Source organism: Monodon monoceros, unplaced genomic scaffold (assembly GCF_005190385.1).
Source record: "Monodon monoceros isolate NGI ecotype Baffin Bay Population unplaced genomic scaffold, NGI_Narwhal_1 Super_Scaffold_12, whole genome shotgun sequence".
Taxonomy (NCBI): Eukaryota; Metazoa; Chordata; class Mammalia; order Artiodactyla; family Monodontidae; genus Monodon; species Monodon monoceros.
The window spans coordinates 103,497,370-103,509,926 of NW_021703768.1; the positions used below are offsets into that span (position 1 = coordinate 103,497,370).

The 12,557-nt window shown below is 40.4% G+C and overlaps 1 protein-coding gene across 10 annotated transcripts in view; it reads right to left on the reverse strand.

The window, feature by feature from the left end:
- The window catches only part of ZNF608 (zinc finger protein 608), a 744,094-nt gene that overhangs the window by 155,642 nt on the left and 575,895 nt on the right, over positions 1–12,557 (reverse strand). The window lies entirely within an intron of this gene.

Below are 12,557 nucleotides of genomic sequence, written 5' to 3' on the forward strand. Positions count from 1 at the left end.
AAATAGATAGTAAGAGGAAATCGACATAGAGTCATTTTTGTACTGAGTATTTTTATTTACCCTGTGCTGTTGTATGCCATCTTTGTAAGCCACATTAAATTATCTTAAAAATCATGTGGGAGTATGATTGAATAAGTGAAGTCTCTTTAGAACATTTTAAGTTAGTTGATTAGGAAAAAAAAAGATTCAGAAACCTTCCCAATGTTCCCTAAAGGAAAAAAAGGGCAGCTTATATTCCTACTTAATTATCTGTTTTTACAAAAGTAAGTTGATTGTATTAAAATATTGGAGTCCTCTGCAACTACCTTGGAATCTCTTCTGGGGAGGTGGTAGGTCTACCATTTTGATTGGTGCATACATTAAAGAGATTTACATTTTTAAAATGCACACTCCTACAGCCTTCTGTTATATATCTATTATGGCCGGACTTCCTTGGTGGCGCAGCGGTTAAGAATCCGCCTGCCAGTGCAGGCCACACAGGTTCAAGCCCTGGTCCGGGAAGATCCCACATGCCACGGAGCAACTAAGCCTGTGCCCCACAACTACTGAGCCTGAGCTCTAGAGCCTGCGAGCCACAACAACTGAGCCCACGTGCCGCAACTACTGAAATCCACGCGCCTAGAGCCCGTGCTCCACAGCAAGAGAAGCCACTGCAGCGAGAAGCCTGAGCACCGCAACAAAGAGTAGCCCCATTCACTGCCACTAGAGAAAGCCCGTGCACAGCAACGAAGACCCAACACAGCCAAAATTAAATAAAAAAATAAATAAATTTATAAAATATATATATATATCTATCTGTTATGGCATTTTTCTTTGTAATGATTCACTCATATGTTGTCTTGCCCACCAGACTGAATTCCTGGTGGGATCACAATGTCTCCAGCACCTACAAGGGTACCTAGAACAGAGACGACATGCAGTAGATACTATCTGGGGATTAATATTAAATAATACAATGTAACTAATTTGTAGGATAGTTACAAGAATTAAATGAGATAACATAAAAATCCAACACGTGTCTGAATCACAGTAGGAACTCAACAGTTACTTCTCTACCTCCTTCTTTGAACTAAAGGAAAAATATTCTTTAATTTTTAAAGCAGTGTAGAATACTAAATACCAAATTTCACTTAATAAGAAATATGTACTCTGTAGAACTTAGTTAGCTCATGAAAATAATCATATTTAGAAATTTAAGGCCCAGGTAGATGGATGGGAACAGAAAAACACTGGGAAACAAAATCTGGCTTCTTTCCTCACAATGCTTCATGGGGAAGATGGCCATAGGGAAATGTTGGTCTCCCTTCTCCTACAATCTCTTATCAGTTCCTGGAACTAACCTGGATCTTTTTTCCATCTTGGATGAACCCCCAGGCCCCAAGCCCAGACTACGGCTTGGCCACTTGAAGGGAGAGCTAGGAAATTTGGTGCCAAAAGCTCAGATCAATATTTCCTCAGACTGAGTCACTCATTGTTCTGCACGAATTTCATGGCTGAGATGTCTTCTGGACTCTCCTACCCCAGAATAACCTGGCATTTGCATCTTGCAAACAGACAAGCTCTTTGCTCTAAAGTTGGCTGCTGAGGAATAGCTCTACAGGTGTTATGAGGAGAGGAAGGCTTTGTGAAAGAAAGTACAGTATAGATATATGGTGGGGGGTGGGGAGGGAGGCACTGTGCACCTAAAAGGTTTTTAGTCAGTTGTTAAGGACAAGCTATGACTTTGGCCTTCTAGGAAGAATGATTTCCCGTATATGGTAAACCTTGAGATTCACCAGACAAATCTATATGCTGGTTAAAAAATATCCAGTATGAAGCAAAGGTGAAACAGAGAGTAATTACTGTGTCCACAAGTAGTCTTGTCTATTCTTGTGAAAATGACCATTAGGCTACACTGTATTGCCTTTGTGGTTGGTTTCCATCAGACCATAACTAGCTACAAAAGAGTGAACAAAGGATGTCCCTTTCTGAAAACAATGTCTATCATTTCAATGATTTCTAAACACCTCTCTCTCTCCAGCAACTTTCTAATCTCTTTAAATTGCTAGTGAGAAGGGTTTTAACACATCCAGTTAGTGATTCTTACTTCTTGGGTTGTAATTGGAAGAGGAGCAGTGCCTCTGATCACTTAGAAGAGATTTTGGAAAGAACACCTATAATGAGATTTAAAAATAAACAGCATCTTTTTACTGTGGTCTCTGTCTGCCATTGAGACTTATTGTTGGTGGACTGACTGGTGGGAACAGCGTGGAGCTGACTCTACTTATGAGAGATCTGTCTGCTTACTCTTTCAAGAGGGAACTGAACAACGTTCTGTTGAATTCTCCTTTTCTGTGTCACCAAAATTCTCTGGTCATCTACAGTTCTTCATTTCAAGAAATGGGGCATATTTGAGACTCTGAGGTCTTTGCAGAAACCAGAAAAGAAATGAGTCTAAGAACGTGAGTCAGGCATCAGCACTGACCTCAGTGTTTTCCTTAAAAGGCAATGCTCCACTATGACTCTGAAAATAGGGCTCAAAACACTTTTGGCCTCCGGAGTAGCCAATCCAAAGCTTGATATTGGACCATATTGATGAAAAGTTCTCAGCCCCAGGCTGCACCTCAGAAACATCAGGGGCCTTAAAAAAAGAAAAGAGAGAAAAAGAAAAAAAAAAAGAAAAGAGAAAGGAAGGGAAAGGAAGAGAATAGTATAATATGATGAAAAAAAGGCAAACCATGCAAAAAAGTGCACTGTGAAATAATGTTCTCTCCCAACCCAGCCTTCAGTTTTCCAGTCTTCAATTCCCTCTGATCCAGGATTAAAAAAGAATAGAGCTGTCCAGTCCTCATACCTACTGAATCAGTATCTCTGGCAGGTGTACGTTTAATAAGCTGCCCAGATGATCCTATTGCTCAGTCAGGTTAAGAACCACTGACCTTGACAGGGTGACAACACTCCCAAGACCTCCCACTATAGTGGGTACATGATATGATGCATGGGCTTGGGAACCGACTGAGTGCAGAGGACTTCAGAATTGGAAATCGCTTCTTGTGTGTACTTGTTAGGGAGAGGAGGTTTTGCACTACTTGTTTAAGAGGCAGAGCAGTATAGTTCAAACAAAACAACACAACAATAAAGCAAATGTCCTGCCTGGGACTTAAGAAAAAGGTCCAGATCTGACTTTGCCAGCAATTCCCTGTGCAACATTGCCCCCAGGTATGAAAACCTGGCTCTCAGAAATTTGTAAATTTCACCTCTCTAATCTTCTATATTTTGGTGGCCTACCCTGGACCTAGTCATACTTTTTTCTTCCTGATCAATTCCAGTTTTGTTAGAGTATCTAAGCCCCCCCCTCCCCCGACACAGCTCAAATTCCCCAAGGGAAGCTGACCCCCACACAGCCCAGGGAAGAGCTCGACTGGTCGAGGGATAAGTCCTTCCCTCTTCAGGAATGGGTATGTGACCCAAGTCCAGTTAATCTAAAGTGAAGACAGATTGGTGGGAGGTTTCTGAATTGTGAGAAGCCTTGTAATAGGGAAGAATAAATCTGACTCCATATTAGATCTGTTCCTTTTACTTTAATCTTTGTGCTCTATTGTCTGTGCTTACTCATGCTGGCTCTGCACCTTTTGTAAAAGAATGTTGTCTGTACCCTGAAATATACAGGATAGCCTATTCTCAAGGCTCCGACCTTTCAGAGTCCATTCATATAGAGGCAAAAAGTTGCAGAACAGAGAATAACATTTGTCTTTTGGAGGTTTACAGGAACATCATGACCTGACCTACGTGAACAGCTGTAAGAACAAACGATTCGGACACCAAGTTTGCAGCAACTAACCATGCCCCTCCCTCACCTTGCCTTTAAAAGTCCTTTGCTCACACCCTTTGGGGAGTTCGAGGATTTTGGGGCACGAGCCACCCAGCCACCATCTCCTTGCATGGCCCTACAATAAACCTTTCTCTGCTGCAAATTCTGGTTTGGCTTCACTGTGCATTGGGCACAGGAATTTGTGTTTGGTAACAGCCTGTTCCTCTCTCCTACTAACAGTGAACATAGCTCTGATGGCTACTGGGGCCATCCTGTGGACTGAACTCTGGTGATGAGCTCACACTCAGTCTGCAGAGTAGAAAGGCTAGAGAACATAGACCCAGTCGATATACTGAACCACAGAATCCAGCAATGCTGAAGCTCTCACTCTATCCAGACTTCCTGATATATGAGCCAATAAATCTATTGTTTAAGCAACGTTGAGCTGAGTTTTCTGTTCCCTGAAGCTGAAATCTTCCTAAATAATCCATCTTCTTTAAGTCTAAATCTCTCACTCAAGGCCTTAACTCATTCCCTGCTCTCAGGTAACTATTATTAACTTCTTGGCCATTTACCTTGTCTTTATATCTTTTTCAGCTTTATGACCCTTAGATAACTTAGTGACTATTAAATCGCCATTTTTACCATTTCTTCTCTGTCTACTCTTGGCCCATCACAAATTAGCATTTAGGAGCACCGAAGTGGATATATAATATATGTAGCCCAGTTCTTGTTCACAGTATGGGGATACTTTACCCAGTGACAAGTGGAGAGGCAGCTTACGTTCAGACTGTCACCAGCTTTGGAAATCTAGGGGTGTCTGTAGGAGATATTACCAATGTCCCTTTCTAGCTTTCACTAAGAAAAGGACCTTTTGAATTTTAACGTTAAATGAACAAGAAATAGATTATTCTCTTCATGTGGAATGTAAAGGTTTTTTGTCTACATCTTGGGAAGGCGATTTTATAGGAACTCAGGAGAGAAGAGGAAGGAAGGAAGGAAGGGAGGGAGGGAAGAAAGAATCAATTTTTTTCTAATCTTATGTCCCAGGATGCTTTCATATATAATTTCAGTTAAATCTTACAACAAGCCTGCAAGGTAGGTTTATCTTCACTTTACATTTAGGGCAACTGAAGCTTAAAGCAGTGATTTTCTCAAGGCCACTCAAGTGCATGTCAGAGCCAGATTCACACCAAGGACCATGCACACCTTCTACACATGTAGAAGGACCTTCTACACCTTAAACATTTTTAGCCCTTTATCTATCCCCTCGGAAAGGTTTTTGGACTTTTGCAATCCCCTCAGACCACCTGTTTGCTGAGCAGGTGGTAGGCATCACCTGGGCAGGCTTCTGGCATCTGGCTGTTGGGCTTCCTTCCCTGGGTATTTCCCATGCTTCTCCTAGGGCCCTCAGAAGCCAGCCCGGTGCCCGGCTACCCCTCTCACAGGTGACTGAAGTAAACTCAAGGTCACTGAATAAATGGCGGATAACGAGGCTGCGCTCCCATCACATAGTTCCCTGGCTTGATTCCTCTATGATACTTTGGTGGTCTTGGGGTCACCATTGGTGAAATTATAGTCCTGGCTCTAGCTAGCAACCTGGTCTTGTGGATCACTGCGATGTACTGAATCGTTCACAAATACCTACTACACAGTTTCTATGCTGCATATTTCCTCTCAGGCAATCTGTCCCAGGTCTCAGTGAAGACTGCTACAGCTCCCAGGTACACACATCTATGTACTCGCTCACAAGTCAAGCTTAGAGTATGAGGAATCACCGTGAGCAGAGTGGGGCCGCCCTCTTTTCAGCGTTTTCCCCGGTCATGATGTCAGAGAAGCGTGATAGTACGGAGAGAGAGTGGATGGGAAGAAATGTTGCAAGAAGGGAAGAAAAAAGAGAGGGAGGGAAGGAGGAAGATCTGGACTGGTTCAACTGATGGTACCGCTGATAAGATTTGTACCAATTCTACCCGCATAGAGATTGTTGTGGCTTAGTGATGTCAATATCAACACTTCTGAAAACTATATTTAGAGGAGAATAGCTTAAGAAGATCCAGAAATCAACCCAAAGATACTGCCAGAGTTCCTTTTGGTGTTGCAGTGTGGTCATTCTTCTTACTGAAGCAAATAACTGAAGGGAATCCTGATGATCTGGTCTCTTCCCCCAATCCACCATGTCCTGTAATTTGATGGGAAAGGGGGAAGGAAGAACACAGATTCCCACATTTCATGATCGTTTCTTGTATGACAGGAGTTTTCATATTTATACTTCATTTGTTCATCACAAATCCTCTTCAGTGAAGGTAGGTGGAAATTATAAGCTCCGTTTTTTACAGTGAAGATAACTGAAGCTTAGAGAATTTGAGTAATGTTCCCTATCATCACTAGCGAGTGACTAAGTAGAGACTAGAACTTGCTCTTGTATCAATGCCAGGTTCTTCACATGCATCATCTCATCTAATCTACAGAACATTTGTATGAGGTACGTACTATTCTCTCAGAGTTCTGGAGGCCAGAAGTTCAAAACCAAGGTTTCAGCAGGGTCATGCTCCCTTCAAATGCTCTAGGGGAGAATCCTTCCTTGCCTCTTCTAGCTCATGGTGGCTCCTGGTGTTTCTTGGCTTGTGGTAGCATAACTCCAATCTCTGCCTCTGTCTTCATATGGCCTTCTTCCCTGTGTCTCCTCTTCTGTCCCTACAAGAACTCTTTCACTGGATTGAGGGCCTACCCTAATCCACTAGGATCTCATTTTGATTCTTCCCTTAACTATTTCTGCAAAGACCTTATTTCCAAATAAGATCACATTCTGGGGTTCTGGGTGGACATGAAGTTTTGAAGGACACTACTCAACCCACTGTAGCAGGTCAGGAAATACTATGCTTAAGATCACACAGCTATGTGGGCTCAAGATCTAATTACCAACTATATTTATTTAATACTAAGCCTTGTTTATAAGAAGTTTAGAGCAACCTTTGGGGGCTCACATACTTAAGTGGTGGACCTTGCATGGGGGTCTAGGTCTCATAATAGCAGGTAGAAAGGGAAGCTGGAGAAACAGTTTATTACAATTAATGTGGCTCTGTTTGAGGCCCCCTGCCTAATAGGTGTGGTAGTGTAGAAATGATAAAAAACACATGAACATCTTTGGTAAACAACTAGAGCAGAAGAACCTTGTCTTAAGGGCTCTGTTGGCACAGGGGTCATATGGGACAACACATGGTGTGAAGGGTGAGAAGATGGAGTGACAAAGATGACAATGATGAGATACTGTGATGACAGGGAACTCAATGTTGGGACAATGAAGAGAAAGGCTCTCAGGTGTTTACAGGCTTTTAAAATGAGAGTAGGAGATTTTAAGCAAATTAATTAAAACTACACTCTTGCATGTCCTTAAGTGTTTGATAAGGATATCAATAAAGATTAGGAATTACTTTTTTGGGTGTGCCTCTTTAGTTGAGATACATCTGCAAAAGTGGTCTAAGTTTTGGTCATGGATTTATAGACATGATACAAAGATTATATAGAACTTAGGGAAAAATTCTTGACATTGTGCTAGAAGTTTTGTATCTTCTATATATTATCCAAATCTTGGGGGAAAAGAGCATGATTCAAAAATCAGGAGATGAAAAGATCAAGGAAAGGTCAGAAATGGGGGAGGGGTTGGGCACTCAAGTAATCCAGCAAATGAAAAAAGCATAGACGAGAAACGTGATAACATGGAAATCAGATTTACAGTGGTGGGTGAATTAAGTCTAAAATTCAAAAGCAGTCTTTAGACGCTCTTGTGAAACAGTTTTTTTTTTTTTTTTTTTTTGACTTCCTCGTAAACTTCCTTCTGTTGATAAGCTGCAACATTTTTATTATAGAATTGTTAAGTGCTCCATTTGGGGGCATCCATTGCTAGGCAGGTCATTGAAATCTAACAAAATGAACATTAATACATTTATTTCAAAAGAGGAGGACGAGGGCCTTATGGATGTGTCTACATATGAAGCTAAGAGGAAAAATGCGTTTTTCCTTAAGACTGTTGGTCACTTCAACAAAGGAGAAACTAGAATATCAATTAAAAGTCTGATTTCATCTAAGTAACATGAAGGATGAGACTTCATTTAGTCCCTTTTGTACCCCAGCCCTGACTGTGCCCAGCCATTTGCTGGAGACTTTCTAGTGCCTTGAAACATTCTTAGTGTTTTGAGAATGGTGCTGAATTGTTTCCTTTGCAACAGATTTAACAAAAAAAAAGGAGCGTTTTCTTTTCTTTTTTTCTCATTTTCAGACATAATCTTGGCAGAATGTTTAAAAGAAAGATAAACAAAATGTCAGGAACACTTACAAAAGAACACTAAAACAGAGAGGCAAGGGGCGGCAGGAAACAGAATGAATGGATATTGTCATACAGATGGCGGTCACTGCTCAAGTGGCTGATACAGTGATACTGAGTTTTCTCTCATGCGATGATTGACAGTGAACTCATTTCAAATAGCTCTGACAGGGCAGAAGCAGAAAGGAAGCGCCTCTCCTTTTCTTCTCTGCCACAAGGGGTAAGTCATAAAGTCCCTCTCAGTAACATAGAGTCATGTATTTGCGAGGTTAAGAGCGTAAGTGGGAGAATAAATGCTTATCTTCCCAAATTACCTTGTTCCCTGGGAGGCTTCATCAAAACCTAACAGAATCTGCATGGATGCTCCAAAATCTGCCTGTTCTAAGCACCCACAGATGTTTTCTCTTGGCACCGATAATAAGGATCTAGGATTAAATGTTACCATTTAATAATTAATACCATTCAAACTCTCCCTCCCTTCTGTTTAAAGTTGGCACGAGGGCATAACTGCCGATGTGCTGACATCCTGGAACACCCTTCCTGCTGAGTTCCATGCTATTGGAACATGCTATTCAGGATAAAAGTACTTTAATTTCCCAAGACGTAATAATTGTAGTTTTCATAAACTGGGGCCATATGTTGGAATCTGTTCACATACCTGCAGTTACTTACACTTATATACAAAAATTGGCAAATGATTTCTTTCAAAGAAATTAGGATGTGGATTCTCTAACATTCTCCTGAATATTTTAATTGTGAAATCCCTATGCTTTTATCATACATAAAAGAGCATACTATCACAGAATTATATAAGACAATGCCTGTTTCTGAACATGGAATTATCTTCCTCTTCCTTTAAATCACACTACACATCTAGAAAATGGTAACATTTGGGAAATCTGAGTAAGAGGTATCCAGATAATCTTTGTATTATTCTCTCAACTTTTCTGTAATTCTGAAATTATGTCAACATGAAACATTAAAAAAAAAATTGGAATCGTATCTGCACTAGCTTGATACACTCTTTTTAAATAAGCCGAATCTTCTGTTTTTATCTCCAAAATCACTGACAGAAGTAAATCCATCCTTCTGTATACAGAAAACACTTAGAGTAAAAGTTCTACCCTAATACCTATAGGAACATAAAGTAACAGATATGTTTGTTGTATAACTAACAAGGTCACAGGCTGTTCAGCTGCTGGAACAAACTCGATTAAGACCGTGATAATCTTCTGGAAGATTGTAATTTATCTCCATTTGAAGGGCATTATCTTAGTTCTTCAGCTATCACAGGGAACAAGGTTAACAAATATTCACTGATGAAATTTTGAAAGCTGTAGTCAGATCTTATTCTCTTAAACCCTTCTAAAGGGCTGTCAAAAGGCAGTGAAATAAAAATTGTCAAATTTGTACACAGACGTACTTCATGGCTGTTATCTGAGAAAGTGCTTTATGACTCATACAGTCACTACCTTTACTTAAGCAACTTCTCGTTTGCTTTAGATTGAAGACAATCTGTTCCCATTGCTCACGTGGGAGAGATTACCACAAAAGGCTCTTGTTTACTTGAAGTAAGAAGCTATGAAACACAAAATCCACCCAGAGGGGATCTGTACTTTCAAAATAGTCTCATACTTTTGCTAACAGTCAGCATTACTGAGAGTCTTCTTACTAAGTACATTCTATTTTAAATGTGGATTTTTGGGCCTATAAATGGCCTTGAATATTTCAAGTGGGTTTTGTTACTAATTTTTAAGGAGGATGGAAGGAAGGAACTAAAATCATTGAGCATCCTCTGTGTGCTAGAGGCTCTGCTTGGTAAACAGGTTATTCTCATTGAATTTTCCCAACAACCCCACAAGCTATGTTCTATTTACATCTTACAGATGAGCACATCTAAGCATGGAAAGATAAAGTCCACAGCACCTATTCACGTAGTGAGTCATGGGGAATTGAATCGGGGAAAGATTCACCAAAAGGTCATGTCTTTCTACTACTATCCATGCCTGCAACTCTTTGTCAAATGTTCTGCCTGATTTTTGCCTGGACATTTGCCCGAGTGATTGATTTTCCCCCCTATGCTGGGGCCAGTTTCTTTGAGGTAGAGTATTGCTATGATGTAGACTTGGAACAGGCCTGAAAATCCTCAATAATACACAGTAATATGGACTCACTTAGTTGCAAGGTGGGGGAAGTGGGATGGGGCAGGCAGAGGGTAGGAGAAACTTCTAGGCCCCTCCCAGTGTCTCAGATATTTAGAATGCATGGACCCACTGTAACAGAGAAGAACAAACCTGACTCCATATTACATCTAGTCCTTTAGCCCTAATCTTTGTGCTCTGTTGCCTGTGCTTAGTCATGCTGACTCTGCACCTTTTGTAAAAGAAAGTTGCCTATAGCCTGAAATATACAGGATATCCCATTCTCAGGCTCTGACCTTTAAAGGTATAACACTTTTCCATTCATACAGAGACAAAAAGTTGCAGAACAGAAAATGACAATTGTCTTGTTGGAGGTTTATAGGAACATTGTGATCAGACCTACCTGGACAGCTGCAAGAACACAAGATTCCTGCCGGGAGAATTTTACAGCAACCAGCCACACCCCCTCCCCTTTTAGCATGAAAGAAGCCTGAATTCTAAGTTGGGTAAGGCAGTTCTTTGGGACACTAGTCCACCATCTTCTTGGTCTGCTGGCTTTCTGAATAAAGTCACTATTCCTTGTCCCAACACCTCATCTCTCGATTTACTGGCCTGTCGTGTGGCGAGCAGTACGCGCTTGGACTTGATAACACCACTAGCTTTCGGATACTACTTTATGAAACTTAACTTCTTGCCACTATTACACTTGAAGGTGATGATGAGAGAAGTGGGATAAAACAAGGACAGTGCAAGAGAAATCCAACTCAACTTTCCGTAAAAAAGTGTTGTGCGCACATCCTTTATTTTCACAGTTTCTTAGCTGTCCACAAAAACTACCACATAGTTAGGCCCAGTCCTCTCAGCAGAAGAGAGAGCCCAGGAGTACCTCGCTTTTTTGAGGTATAATTTTAAAAATGAACAATGGCCCAAACAGGCTTAAAAACCTTAAAGTATATTTAGAGATTTACACTGAACACATTTAATGCTTCTACCTTCAAATTATTAAATGCAGACCCTATTTATGGAACTCATCAGGATGAAAAATATTTTCAGTCACGGGTGGTGCGGTCTAGTAACATGAAGTAAGCTCAAAGTAATGTGATGGTAATAGTCACACAAGTGTATGCATTTGTCAAAATTCACCAAATGGACACTCAAAAACAGTGATTTTTTTTTTAATATAAAAACTATCTCAATAACCCCAACTTTAAAAAAGGTTGCCATCTTGTCAGTGTATTCCTGTGACTATATAACCTTATTTGAAGATATCACTGAAAGCTTATGTTTGATTCCTTTGAAGACTGTTAAGTCCAGGCAGGGTCTGATTGTTTCCCTGAAATACAAAGAGTGGGGGTACTCATGTGACTGATTTGGGATGGAAACCCAGTGCCTAGAAGAGCATTAGGCACGTGTCTGGGCCTCATTTGTACCGACTGATAGAATACGTGGAGATCCCCACTAGTCCAGCAGGGCACAGCCCAGATGGCCCTGTTAGCTCTAGGTCTTCTTGAGCCAAAGGCACCCTACAAACCGGGCTGCTTCTCAGGGTCCTAAAGATCTTTACAGGTGTTGGTGGCACTGGTCATGTATTGCTTACTACCAGGATATGATCTAGATTGGACCTTATGGACATTTTAGATCCTCTTTCATCTTGAGAGTAGTCACAGAAATGCTCTAGAAGCTCATCTTCCTGCTGGCTGAGAATTGGGACATAACTTTCACCAAACACAAAATCATGCGTACCTTGAGGCTAGCCTGGAAAAAAATGAGGGGCAAAGTTGATCCACCTGGAAAAGCATGTTTGTTCAATCATTGTTCCTCCCGCTTAGGTAATGATGGATAATTGCTTTGGGAATTCATTTTGTTTTACTCACAGAGACATAATTTTACAATTAATTATTCTTCAAAATAAAGCTCAGCTCTTAACAACAATGAAAAAATCTTACTATACCTAAAGTCAAAATTTGACAAAGATAGATAAATCTCCTTTAGACTACAGAAGTATTTATAGGGTCTCCTTCCTAATTATGAATTTATATTACTATGTGAAATTCATTTGAAGAAATAGTTGTATAAAACTAACAGAATATCACAAGCATTACGGATTTCTCCAGCTATTTATATTTCAGTATGTAGATATAACAATATTATAACTAAATACTTGCACTATGTATATAAATACGTATCGGTTAAGCTATATCATCACATTTCTCCAGGAAATTGGCTGAAGTCTGTTTTTATCAGTCAACTAAAATTACGTGGGAATATTGCTTCCTTCTATGAAATTTAGCCAACCTTAGAAATA